Below are 14,144 nucleotides of genomic sequence, written 5' to 3'. Positions count from 1 at the left end.
TGAATCGGAGAGGGAAGGAATATGTATAAAAGACTGACAAGGAGAAGGCACAGGGTGATAGAATATCTGTTAAGACATCAGGGAACGACTTCCTTGGTACTACAGGGAACAGTAAAGGGCAGAAACTGTGGAGTAAGACAAAGATTGGGATACATCCAGCAAAAAAAAAAAGAAATGAGCATATGGCATTGTTGGCCAGAAGGCCTCATCCGGGAAGTTCGGCCGCCAAGTGCAAGTCTTATTTCAGTCGACGCCACATTGGGTGACCTGCATGCCAATGATGAGGATGACACCCTGTCCACAAGTGGAGAAGATCTCCAACCATGCCGGGAATCAAACCCGGGCCTGGTGCACGGGAGGCAAGCACGTTACCACCCAGCTGAGTAGGCTACATCCAGCAATTAATTGAGGACGTAGGGTGCAAGTGCTACTCTGAGATGATTAAATTGGCGCAGGAGAGTAATTCATGGTGGGTCGCATCAAACCTGTCAGAAGAATGACGACCTAAAGAAAAAAGGTCACTAAGTCACTGTAAAAGTTGCCACAACTACACATAAATTTACACTTCCTACTCATGCCCGTTGATTCTGTGTACCACTGACGGTACATCTGTTCTGGCTTTTCCTGCAAGCAAAAGAACTGACATCTGACTGTAGCTACTTGGACTGCTGGTCATAATATTGAGTTAATGCAGTGATTACTTGGTCATAACTGTTCGTGTCTGGAGACACAGTTGGAAATAGTTTTTGTATTAACCTGAACACTGGGGACTCCACAATTGAAAGAAAGTATGGTAGCTTTAGAGTACCTTGACCTCGATGGACTTCACAATGTGCTTGGTACAGCAAGGCATCAATTTGTTGGTTCTGAAACAGAAAAGCTTAAGTTAGAGTCATCACATTGGCCGTCTGTGGCTGAGACAATTGGACAGGGGGTGGAGAGGATGGAGTAGCCATGCTTTACACAAGTATGTTATAGCAAAACAGCAAGAAAAGCCTCAGAAAGGAGAAATTTGATTAGTTCTGTGGCTACACTCCAGGAATAAATGCAAGGACACAAGAAATTAGCAATTATAAACGAGCACCCCTGCAAGCTAAAACACAAGAGAAGCAAGAAAAATCTTCTGCACTGAATTATACTCATCACCAGTTTTTTGTCTTGTCTCATTGTCACTGTAGGCTTGAACCATGGGAGGCAAGGAGAGGATGTTGTTTGGTGGCCGGTATCCTCTTCTATAGCAAAAACTGCGCGCATCTATTAACAGGGTTCTTTATTCTTAAGAACAAGAGGTTACTTAGCTTAAGATAGTCCAGTTGTGGTACAAGATCTTCTGTAATAGTCCACATGAGCCTCACTGCTGATCAAGTACATGTCCCGCTATGCACACTGCTCTGGTCATTAGGTAGTGACTGACTCTGAGCTAGAGGTTGAGCTAACTGCGACTGTGACTCCCACTGGGCTGTGAATGATAACTTGACTCATTGACTCACTAGATGACTGACTTGGGCCCTCCGCTCCAAGGAGGTGATCTAAAGGCTGGTAGCTGAGAAGATGTTGGTGGCACTTTTCTTGCCAGTCTGTCAGTGGCCTTTCTCCTTATAGGCTTGCTTGTGGCCTCTATTATCAATCTTCTCGCAACCTCTTTGCCACCCAGAGTGCTGGTGCCAGCTTTCGCCAGCACAAACACCATATTCAAACTCTTTTAAATCTTGATAACCTGCCATTGTAGCAGCAGTAACCAATCTAACAACTGCACCAGACACTTTTTGTCTTATGTAGATGCTGCCAACCACAATGCTGTATTCTACCTGTATACAGATATCTGTATTTGAATACGTATGCCTATACCAGTTTCATTGATGCTTCAGTGTATAAGCTAACACTATGTGGAGCATGCGCCACATTGTTGAGTTAGGGGCACTGTCCCATAGCTTCACTGTCCCTAAATAAATAATGATGTGGCCACTGTCGACATTGCTGCCTCATGGTCTCCTTCTCCCAGTCCCTACAGTAGAAACACTTTTTCGCCACCAACCCGACCAATCAGACTCAACAAAAGACCAGTATTGAAGCTTGCCTAACTCAGTTCACTCCTCCATCCAACCGTGATCCAGCCCCACTGCCTCCAAACCACCCCTGTTAACTTTCCAGAATTTCTTAACCTTAAACCTTGCCTCACCATCATTCCCCAAATCCCTCAACATGCAAACTAACCTTCCATCCGCAGAAAGAATTGCAGTTCACGATCTAAAAACTGATCCCAACCTTTTAATTCTACCTGCTAACAAAGGCTCCACCACCGTTGTTTTGAACCACAAGGATTACGTGGCAGAAGGACTCCGTCAGCTGTCAGATAATTCCACCTACAAACCATGCCACAGTGACCACATTCCAGTAATCCAGCAGGGTCTTCTGTCACTACCCAAATCCTTAGGCCCATCCCAGAACCTCCCCCAGAGTCCATAACTCTACTTACCCCTACCACTCCCCGCACTCCCACCTTCTACGTGCTTCCTAAAGTCCATAAACCCAACCACCCAGGATGCCCCATTGTGGCCGGTTACTGTGCCCCCCCTGAGAGCATCTCTGCTCTCATAGACCAACACCCTCGACCTATTACCCAGAACATATCCTCCTATATAAAAGATACCAACCATTTCCTCCACCGACTCTCTGCAGTTCCTGTTCCTTTACCACATGGTGCCCTGCTTGTCACTATTGATGCCACCTCCCTGTACACTAATATTCTTAATGCCCATGGCCTTACTACTATCAAACGCCACCTTTCCAGACACCCTATGGATTCCAAAAACAAACACCTCCTTCCTAGTCACCTCACCCACAATTACTTCTCCTTTGAAGGCATTACCTACAAACAAATCTGGGGTACAACTATGGGAACCCTCATGACACCATCCTATGCCAACCTATTCATGGGCCATCTAGAGGAATCCTTCCTAAAAACCCAGAACCGTAAACCCCTCACCTGGTTCGGATTCATTGATGACACCTTTGCTATCTGGATTGAAGGTGAGGACACCCTATTCACATTCCTCCAGAACCTCAACAAATTCTCCCCCATTTGTTTCACCTGGTCCTACTCAACCTAACAAGTCACCTTCCTAAATGTTGACCTCCACCTCAGAGATGGCTACATCACTAGCTCCGTCCATATCAAACCTACTAACCACCAGCAATACCTCCACTTCGACAGCTGCCACCCATTCCATACCAAGAAATCCCTTCCGTACAGCCTAGCCACCCGTGGTTGTTGCACCTGCAGTGATGAGCAGTCCCTCTCAAAATATACCGAGGGTCTCACTGAAGCCTTCACTGACCATAATTATCCTCCCATCCTTGTACAAAAACAAATCTCCTGTGCCTTATCTTTCCTGTCTCCCACCACCTCCCAAAGTCCCACAGTCCGGCCACAGAGGAGCATTCCCCTTGTAACTCAGTACCATCCGGGACTGGAGCAACTGAATTACATTCTCTGCCAGGGTTTTGATTACCTCTCGTCGTGCCCTGAAATGAGAAATGTCCTGCCCACTATCCTTCCCACCCGTCTACAGTGGTATTCCGCCATCCACCAAACCTACACAATATACTCGTCCATCCTTACACAACCCCTGCTCCAAATCCCTTTTCTCATGGCTCATACCCCTGTAGTAGACCTAGATGCAAGACTTGTTCCATTCATCCTCCTACCACCACCTACTCCAGTCCGGTCACTAACATCAAAGACAGGGCTACCTGTGAAACCAGTTATGTGATTTACAAACTAGCTGCAACCACTGTACTGCATTCTGTTTAGGCATGACAATCAACAAGCTGTCTGTACGCATGAATGGACACCAACAAACTGTGGCCAAAAACCAAGTGGACAACCATGTTGCTGAACACATTGCCAAACATGATATCTCTCATCTCAATGACTGCTTCGCAGCCTGTACCTTATGGATCCTTCCCACCAACACCAGCTTTTCTGAATTGCGCAGGTGGGAGCTTTCCGTGCAATACATCCTACATTCCCGTAACCCTCCTGGCCTCAACCTATATTAGTCACTGTCCTTACCCATCCAGCCCCTTCCCTGTTCCATTCCAGCACTACACAACTATCATTTCACCACCACACCCAGTCTTTTGATTTATTTTTATTTCTCTCCTTTCTGCTACTTACTCCTCCCCCCTTCCCCACTTTCTCTCCTACCCTCCGTCTAAACTGCAACACTTCACTGTCCTCCAGCCCCACCGTACTTCATTCTCCTGAGTGTTTCAGGTACCTCTAAAGCACTCACCGATGAGCAGTAGTGTTGAGTTATTCACGGGCACAAACACACACAAAAGAAAACTTCCAGCTTATAGTGTGTGTGTGTGTGTTTGTGTGTGTGTGTGTTTGGTTTTTTTTTTTAACTCTTAGATCGTAAAAGGATTATTCTGAAAGCTAGCAAGTTTTCCTCCTGTTTTTGCGTATGTATCAAATCTGAAAACTTCTGCCATCAGTGAGTGGTCTCCTTTAATCCAAAAGTGTTCACATTTTGTCATAATTTTCATACAGCATTTATAAGTAGATAATTCTTTATTTAAAATAAAATAATCCTGGTTATATTGGACATTGCAGAGGTATTAAAAGTAATTCCTAAATTTTAAATTGACAACATTTATCTTTATTCCTCTTATATGTTTCCTCCTTTCCCCCACAAGAAGTGACATCCATGCTCTCATCATTTAAACATTTATCTTCTAGAATGAAATTTTCACTCTGCAGCGGAATGTGTGCTGTTATGGAACTTCCTGGCAGATTAAAATTGTATGCTGGACTGAGACTCGAACTCCAGACCTTTGCCTTTCGTAGGAATGTGCTCCAACAACAGAGCTACCCAAGCACAACTCACAACCTGTCCTCACAGCTTCACTTCCGCCAGTACCTCATCTCCTACCTCCCAAACTTCACAGAAGCTCTCCTGTGAAATTTTCAGAACTAGCACGTCCAGAAGAAACAATATCACAGAGACATGGCTTTGCCACAGCCTGGAGGATGTTTCCAGAATGAAATTTTCACTCCGCACCAGTGTGTGCGCTGTTATGAAAGGTCCCTAGTTCGAGTCTCTGTCCAGCACACAGCTTTAATCTGCCAGGAAGTTTCATTTACCTTCAACTTTAGCACTTTACTTAAGAATTATTTAAAACATTTATTTTTTTCATTACATTTCTGATTATATTGAAACCAATTACATAATTGTTACTTTAATGGTTACTCATATTACATGAGTCTAACACATCCCACTCACTGCTCTAATACATGAGGCATTGTCTGTTATTGTGACCTACTCGTTTTCCTTTCTCGGGTTTTTGGCTGTAGTGCTAGGTACTGGCCCGTTCAAACAATTAGCATGCTAGTTTGTGATAAAAAATGCACCAATATCTCCAATGCTGAGATGACAAGATCTTTATTCATTCATTTGGCAATAAATACAGGAAGTCTTCTAAACACAGTGTATGTGAAAGCAAGACTCGCGTGAAAACAAATAAGTGATTTGTTGACTGGTTACTCAAGAACTAAGTATAAAAAAGGTACTTAAGAACTGACATGGAGAAAACAAGAACAGGTAAAAAACTATATACTAAGATTAAATGTCATGAAGTAACTGGCACAACATGGTGCTCCTGGCAGCCGGCGCGGAGCTAATTTATCCACCGCCCAAAATAAAATACTTGTGTGACACACGGGTGATGTGCTCGTGAACTGCACTGCACTGCTAATTGTGTTCGCTACAACAGCCCCTTCAGCAGGAGCAGAGCACCATCCAGGAAGCGCACTGAGAAGTAGACGCTCCGACCAGACCTCGTGGTGCGATGGCCTCTTTGAGATGTGGTGCGCTGGCCCCCTGGAGCTGATGTCCTGGTCGGTGGTGGTGCCAGAGCTGCTGTTGCTGGACTAAGTTCTGGGTGAAGCTGTGTTTGCTGAGTCTCAGTGTGTGTGTGTGTGGGGGGGGGGGGGGGGGGTGGCTTGTGGAAGATGTGGGCTGGTTTGACCCTGTCAATTGTAACGTTGGCTCGTTTTCCATTCACAAGAATATCCAGGGTGCGATCTTCCTACTGATGATTCAATGTGGCCCCGTGTAAGGTGCCTGGAAGGTCAGTTTGACACCATCAGTTTGTAACATAGCGTGAGTGCACATCCTGATGTCTTTGTGTGCAAAAGTGGCAACAGTTCCGTGCCTAGGCAGTCGCGGAGGTTGGATTTTCCTGACCTGATTATGAAGGCAACTAATGAAGGGTCTATATCAGGCTGTGGAGTCACGCCTACAAATTAGCCAGGCAGTCATAACAAGTCTCCGTACACTAGTTCTGCAGAGGAACTGTCTGGATCTGGCTTGGTTGAGTTTTGTAAGCCAAGCAGGACCATCAGGAGAGCTTCTGTCCATCCAGCATCGTGCCAAATCAGGGCTGCTTTCAAAGTGCAGTGCCTTCACTCTATCATGCCATTACTGGCCAGATGGTAGCTGGTTGTGTTCTGGTGGCTCATCCCACAGAACGCTGTTAGCTTTGCGAACAAATCAGATTGAAATTGTTTACCATGATCTGTGGTGATGTGCGAAGGACAGCCATATCGTGGCCCCCAGTTTAATATGAAGGTATGTGCCAAGGTTTCTGCCACGAAATTGTCCACTGGGGCCACTTCTGGCCAATGCGTGACTCGGTTGGTCATCGTCAGCAAATATCGGTGACTGTTTGAAGGAGGTAAAGGTCCCACAATGTCGATGTCTATGTGCGTAAAACGGGTGGTGGTTTCAGGAAAGTTTCTGATAGGTGCATGCACATGGCGGCTGACTTTACTGCGCTGACACTATATACGACATCGGGTCCACTCATGGCAGTCTTTCTTCATCTTTCGGCACACGAAGCGATCTGAGACTAGGCATATTGTAGTTTGTACTCCAGGGTGGTGCAGGTTATGCAAAGATGTAAATGCATTTTTCCTGAATCTTGCAGGTAAAAACATTTGTGAATTGGCTGCAGCCACATCACAGTACAACTTGATGCCTGTGCCAGAAACGTTGACTAACTGCAGATCCAATGTAGACTTGTTTTCCTGCAACAGCTTTTGTAGTTCTGGGTCTGTAAGTTGTGCTTCTGCGAGTTCCTTGTGTTCTATGGTGGAGACACTGCTGACATGGGAGAGACAATTTGCAACTACATTCTTGATCCCAGATATATGCTGAATGTTCATGCTGAACTGCTCAATACACAGTAATTGATTGTGCTGCCTTGGTGAACAGTTAATATTGTTCTTTGGATAACATGGTTGTGGAGAAACAGTAACTGCTATAAATTAACTCAGTATTAACCCTTTTAGTGCCAAATACGATCTGATCGTGATCCAGATTTTCGGCGAAAAATGCCAGTAACGATCTGATCGTGATGCCTTTCTCATTCGCTAGGAAATACTAACAACTTTGCCTTCAAGCGCGGAAAAAATGAATGAGAAAGGCATCACGATCAGATCGTTACTGGCATTTTTCGCCGAAAATCTGGATCACGATCAGATCGTATTTGGCACTAAAAGGGTTAAGAAAACAGTCTTAATTGCTATTTTTTTTTTGTGCCGACCGGTTTCAGCCCATTGCAGGGACCATCTTCAGGGCAAACATATGGTCGACTGCTGGTGGCGTCGCGTCTGCTGAGGTGTCGCAGGAGACTGCCACACATCATTGTTGTATTGTTGCAACACTGCACCCACAGCTGTCTGGCTTGCATCTACAACCAACACTAATGGTGCACTTGGCTCAGGATGTGCCAACAATGCAGCATCTGCAATTGCTTGTTTAGCCTGTTCAAACACAGCTGTCATGTGGTCTGTCCACTGTATTGTTGCATTCCCTTTGCAGTTTGGACCTGCTGGCACAATTGTTAATGTTTCCTGAACCTCTGCTGCATGTGGTAAATGTCTGCAGTAAAAACTCCACATCCCCAAAAATCGTTGCATCTCCTCAACTGTGGGCGGACGTGAGATCTGTAGGATGGCTTCCACTTTGTCACATAATGACAGTGAGCCAGACAGATTGGTGGCCAAGGAAATCGACTTGTGGTTGACCAAAAATCCATTTTGCTGTGTTGAGAATGACGGTATATTCGCCTATCCGTTTAAAAACTTATGAGGTGCTGGCGGTGTTCTGATGAAACTGAAAATACCAGTATATCATCAAGGTAAGCAAAGCAGAATGGCAGACCTTGCAACACTGAATCGATAAATCTCTGCCATGTCTGCGCAGCATTTCTGAAGCCAAAAGCCATGAATTTACTTTCAAACAGGCCAAATGGCATAATTATGGCCATCTTTGGGATGTCTTCTTTGGCAACAGGTATCTGTGTGTATGCCTTGGCAAAGTCCAACATGCTGTACAGGTGGGCACTGCTCAACGTGTAGCTGTAATCGTGGAGCAATGGAACTGGGTAACTATCGGGCACTGTACGTATGTTAAGTCCTCTATAGTCCCTGCAAGGATGCCACGCACCGCACTTTTTAGGCACAAGATGTAACAGTGATGACCAAGGACTACTGGACGGTCACATGATACCCTCTCATATCAACTCTCAAACTCAGCCTTGGATAGCTAACCAATCCAGGGCTAATTGTCGAGTCTACAGGATAATGGCATACCTGGAGGTTTTATCAGCACCGGAAAATCCCGAAGTAAGGTGGCATACTCGCTATCTGCTGCTTCAGTCAGCTTGGCAGACTGGATGATTGTGTGGTACCAGAATCCTGCATCCATTGGTCCAGTGGCTTGGTCGACCAGGCATGTGTTGGCGACGTCAGGCAAAAAGTTGTAATGTGCCAGGAAGTCCACTCCTATTATCGGCTCAGCGACATCTGCACTCATGAAATCCAATGCAAATGCTCGGCGTTGGCCTAAATCTAGTTCAAAACTATGTGTACTATATGTCGCAAAAGAAGAATTGTTTGCGGCAGCTACACAGAATGATGTACGCAGCCTACACCGGTGTAACATTGTTCACAGGAAAATACACAGGTCAGAGCCAGTGTCAGTCAGATATTTCTTGCCTGTCACTTGCAAACAGATGTTGTGATGCAGACTGGCAGTCGGATGAAGCGTCTACACCTGATCGCTGCTGGCATTTGGGTATGTGCAGGATTTGTTTCAGTGACAAGCTTGATCACCAAATCTTCTGTGATACCACCATATCCCCTGCTGTATTTCACTCACAGGTGCAGATGAGGCAGTTGATGATCTGCTGTTTGAGTACTTCCGGTACCTTGATCAGTTGTTGGTGTTACACGAAGACATCAAATAGCTAATCGGTTGTGTCAACATATCAATCTTTGCCGTCAGAGCATCGTAGTCAGCATGTGAAACTGTGGCTGACGTGCTCATGCATTGCACAGGTGCTGCGTTAATAGGTGCAGGTGAGATAACATCTTGTACCTTGTCTGCTAAGTCTACAACCATGTCTAGAGGCATTTCTGACTGCGATACTATTATTGCTTTGAGGCAGGCGGCAACCAACTGCTCCAGATGGGTCTTAGCAGGCTGTCAGGCACAGTACCAGTGTTGATATTACTTCGCATATGCCACAAGTACTGTGACGGTTTATGATCTCCTATGTCCTCCTGTGTCAGAACTTGGTGGAGGTGTTCTTCCTGCAAAGCTGATACTCTGCGGATAAGTTCTTCCTTGAGCCGGTTGTAGGCATTACTCTCTGGTGGCATGGTAATCACGTCTTGCACTTCAGCCACGTACTGATGATAGAGCTGGCTCACGACCAGTGGAGACTTGGTAGCGTCGGCGGTTATTCCAGAGTAAAAGAAACTAGCTTCAACTTGTGCAAACCGTAGCACTGGATTTTGAGGTCAAAAAGGTGGTAGTCTAATGATGAGTCTGGACACAGCAGGGTTGGTTGCAGTCAGATTTTCAGTCATCACACAGTATCGCTTTATTTTGTGCATCAGGCAGGCGATAAATCATGTCAGGGTCACTAGTTTGGCTGTAGGGCTAGGCACTGGCCCGTTGAACCAGTTAGCATGCTACTTTGCAATAAATAACACTCAACACTATCTCCAATGCTGAGATGACAAGATCTATATTCGTTCATTTGGCAGTTAATACTGGATGTCTTTTAAATGCAGTGTACATCAAGGCAAGACTCGTGCAAAAACGAGTAAGTGACTTGTTGACTGGTCACTCAAGAACTAAGTATAAAGAAAGTACTTAAGAACAGAAATGGAGAAAACAAGAACATGTAAAAAACTATATTATAAGAATAAACAGCATGGAGTAACAGACACAACACAGCACTCCTGGCGGTGCGGAACTAATTTATCTGTGCAAAATAAAATACTTGTGATGTGACACCCGGGTGATGCACTCGTCAACCGAACTGCACTGCACTGGCAATTGTAGTTGCCACAGGTTTCCTGGTAAGGTTATTGGTTTTATTAACTTGATCCACTCTGTAAAGACCGCTGATAACGCTTGAAACTGGTTTCTTAAGAATGTGGCATTTTGTTAATCAGTTGTGGAGTTTCATACATATGAAAGAAATTCTTAGATTCTTTATCTTTCTTAGAACTCTTGAGATTTGTCTTGACCATGGCGAGGTCACTGAAACATAGGTTCCCTAGCCTTCTGATTATGTTCATCATTATGCATTGAACATTCCTGCATAGACTCACTTGGTATAGATGTTCCCTCATCGTCATGTGGTGGCCATGTTAATAATGCCAATAATGGTTGTCCTATTATTTTTTTACCCATTATTTCTAATGGTGCTAGTCCTGTGTTTAAATGAGGAAGCTCATTTAAAGCTTGCTCAAATTCTACCACCAAGTTAGCCCACGTAGAATGTTTGGCTGAAAAATACATCCTACAAAGATGACCCAGTCCTTTCATAACCTTCTCTGCTGGACTCCGTATGGGATGAAATTGAGATATTAACCCTCTAACCATGGGCAATTTTCTGACTTTCCTGTATATAATCATGGGGCACTTTTGTTCGATAATTAGAATAGTTGCAAAGATTGGATTATAAGAATGTAAATTGACTTTAGGGTTGATTTTTAAGTGACATTAATGTAAAAATGAGGAAACGCAAAAAAATGTCTACATTATAAAACAAGAATGAACTTATTGGTAAAATTTCTGAGTATTTCATATGGTGAAGCAAGGTTCCACACACAAGTTCAGGAAAATGGATACAAAATTGCTTCCACGAGAATGTACATTTGTAAGTACAAAGTGCTGCTGCTCACCGGTGCTGACTACGAAAATGGATAATACTAAAAAAACTGGGGAAATATCAGAACCAGCCATGGCCATGACAGTGAGTAGGGAATTGCCAGATTGGACTGAAGTAGTGAATTTAATCAAAGCTCAAAACGCCCAAATTACTACTTTAAGTAAAAATCTAGGAGCTCAGAGTTTATAATTAAATTCTAAATTAGATGCACAAAGTAAAGAATTTACTGCTCAAAATACTTCTTTAAGAAAGGAACTAAATACTACTCTAAATGCTCAAAGTCTTAAATTAGACACAGTGAATACTCAATTAAATGATAAAATAGATGACCAGGGGGCTTCTTTAAGTAAGGAACTAAATGAAACGCTAAGAAAAGAAATAAGTGTGGCATATTCTAGTTTAAATAAACAAAACGAAGTCCTAAATGAGCAAGCTACAAATATAGGTTTACTAAGAAATGAATTTGACACACTAAACATAAAGTAGAAAATTTGAAATTAGATTTAGAAAAAGAATTAACGACTTCTCTGAACATTCATGTAGACCAACTGTTCACTGACTCCAGTCAGACGCAGCATAACCAGTTCCAGGATTTGACCAAGAAGTTAGAATTTGATATTGAAGAAAAATATAATAATGTAGAATCTGAATTTAGTGAAAAATTAGGATCATTTCAAAGTATATGTAATGTTATATTTGATGCAGTAAAGCGGATATTACATACTTTAAAGGAAAGGGTTGAGAAACAGGACAAGCTAATTCCTTTAGTCCAGTTGCAAATTGCATGTGTTAGCATCTGAGTAGATAACGTGGAATGTGACTTTAATGAGAAACTAGTCACTTCAGACTTAATAAATATAAGTAATCTGGAGGAACAGGTAGAGGAAATAATCAATCAAAAAGTTGCCACGAGGATAATCTCTGGAAACGTTTCAACTATTTTTTTCCAAACTTAATGATAATAGCAATGTTATAGATGACTTGTGTGAAGAATTCAAACTTGCCCATGACAGAGAAGAAAATAGAATAACTTTACTTAATGTTGTGTTTCTAGTAAAGTGGTAATTGTTTTGTTGTAGGGAGGCTTTCACACAAAATTTAACGAGAAGTATTGGTTCATAAGTAATTGAGTGAGATTAATGCCAGATCCATGGGATCCGGGCAGAGTCACACCAGTCCCCCAGGGACGTTAACATTCTGCGTTAAGGGGCGGAATGACGACCATCGGATCCCTAGTTGTTTTCGGTGTTTCTTCTGTACTATTTTTCCTTCACCAAATTCCCTTCAAATCTTAAATTATTCTGTAATCTATTCTTGAGTTCTTAAGCTATCCTATAATGTTACTACCTAGGAAACTAAATATGACTAAAAGATAATAGACGTACGAGAATCACAGATAAACAGTGATCTCTAAACATGAAATGCAACGAATAGTATATAGTATTAGTGGAAAACATAATATGATGGTACTGTTCAAACAGAATGATATCTAGATGACATGAACTGAAGATAATCTTTTGTGTGTGTATAAAAATATAGTATAAGCTTAATGACTAAACTATTTTATCGTAGTGTATAATTTTCTGTTTAGTATAGAATAATTTGATATTTTATACCTTTTATGAAATTTGATGTTGATGAGAGGGTTTGTATTGGTTTTGGAAGGTGTGGGTATTATATATTAAAGCATGATTTACACTAACAAATAAATCATGGCTAACACAGAACACTCACCACACCTTTCAAACGACCCTTGCAAACAAGTGTGACTGATTCTTCACCATTTGCCGTTCCATAGGGGTTGCTAAGATTTTCTTTGGGGACTTCAAAGGCAAAGGTGAGAATGTCTGTTCTGTAGGAGACATTTAACACCATACCTCCTCCGGCTTCTCACTCAAGTACTGGTGAAGTAGGGATCCTGGGGAAGGGGGGTGGGAAGGGTTTCCTGTCTTTGGGGCTATCTTCTTTCATTTCTTCGATCGTAGCAACCATTTCTACTTTTTCTTTACTTACTTCTCATTTGAGTACCTATCTATCTTTCTCTCTTTCCATATTAAACTACTTCTATTGCAGAAGTCGTCCTCATTTTCTGTGGTTTCCAATAACCTACAACTTATTTTACGTAAGTAGGCCGAAGAATCAGGCTACACACACACACACACACACACACACACACACACACACACACAAAATTGCAACTACACAAACAATAATCTTACACATCAGACTAAAAAAACTGGGGAAATATCAGAACCAGCCATGGCCATGACAGTGAGTAGGGAATTGCCAGATTGGACTGAAGTAGTGAATTTAATCAAAGCTCAAAACGCCCAAATTACTACTTTAAGTAAAAATCTAGGAGCTCAGAGTTTATTACTCGGGTAATGAACCTAGAGGCCTACTCGTGATGTATAATGGGGGCGCACCCAGCATTTATTGAAAGTGAAAGGCAGATAGGCAGACCTAAGAAAGGCTGACCTATACTGTGCGGACAGGGGCAGCAAGAAGGGGATTGACCTGTACCATAGGAGAATAGGAATTTAAAGGGGCGTACCTACTGAAATGGAAGGAGGAAGGAGGAAGGGCACTCATAGGGTCAACCCACATGTAAGGTATAGATGCTGATCTGAGGGGAAAAGGACAGTATCGTGACAGAAGTCACATATTTGTAGGTATTATTCTGGTAAGTTTGAATTCTATATTTCACTAGCATTATTATGTTTCCTGAGTGTCAATAGGAACGCTTTTATTTTGCCCAAAGTTCCTCCAGACTACACTAAGTAATGAGGCCATTACATACTAAAGAGGTAGTACAGAGAATTAGAATAAAGGATGAAATATTCAAGGTTCCATGACAACTGGAGTTTGACTGGAGAAAGAGC

The sequence above is a fragment of the Schistocerca serialis genome, chromosome 7 (genome assembly GCF_023864345.2).
Source record: "Schistocerca serialis cubense isolate TAMUIC-IGC-003099 chromosome 7, iqSchSeri2.2, whole genome shotgun sequence".
NCBI lineage: Eukaryota > Metazoa > Arthropoda > Insecta > Orthoptera > Acrididae > Schistocerca > Schistocerca serialis.
This window is presented reverse-complemented; position numbering follows the sequence as displayed.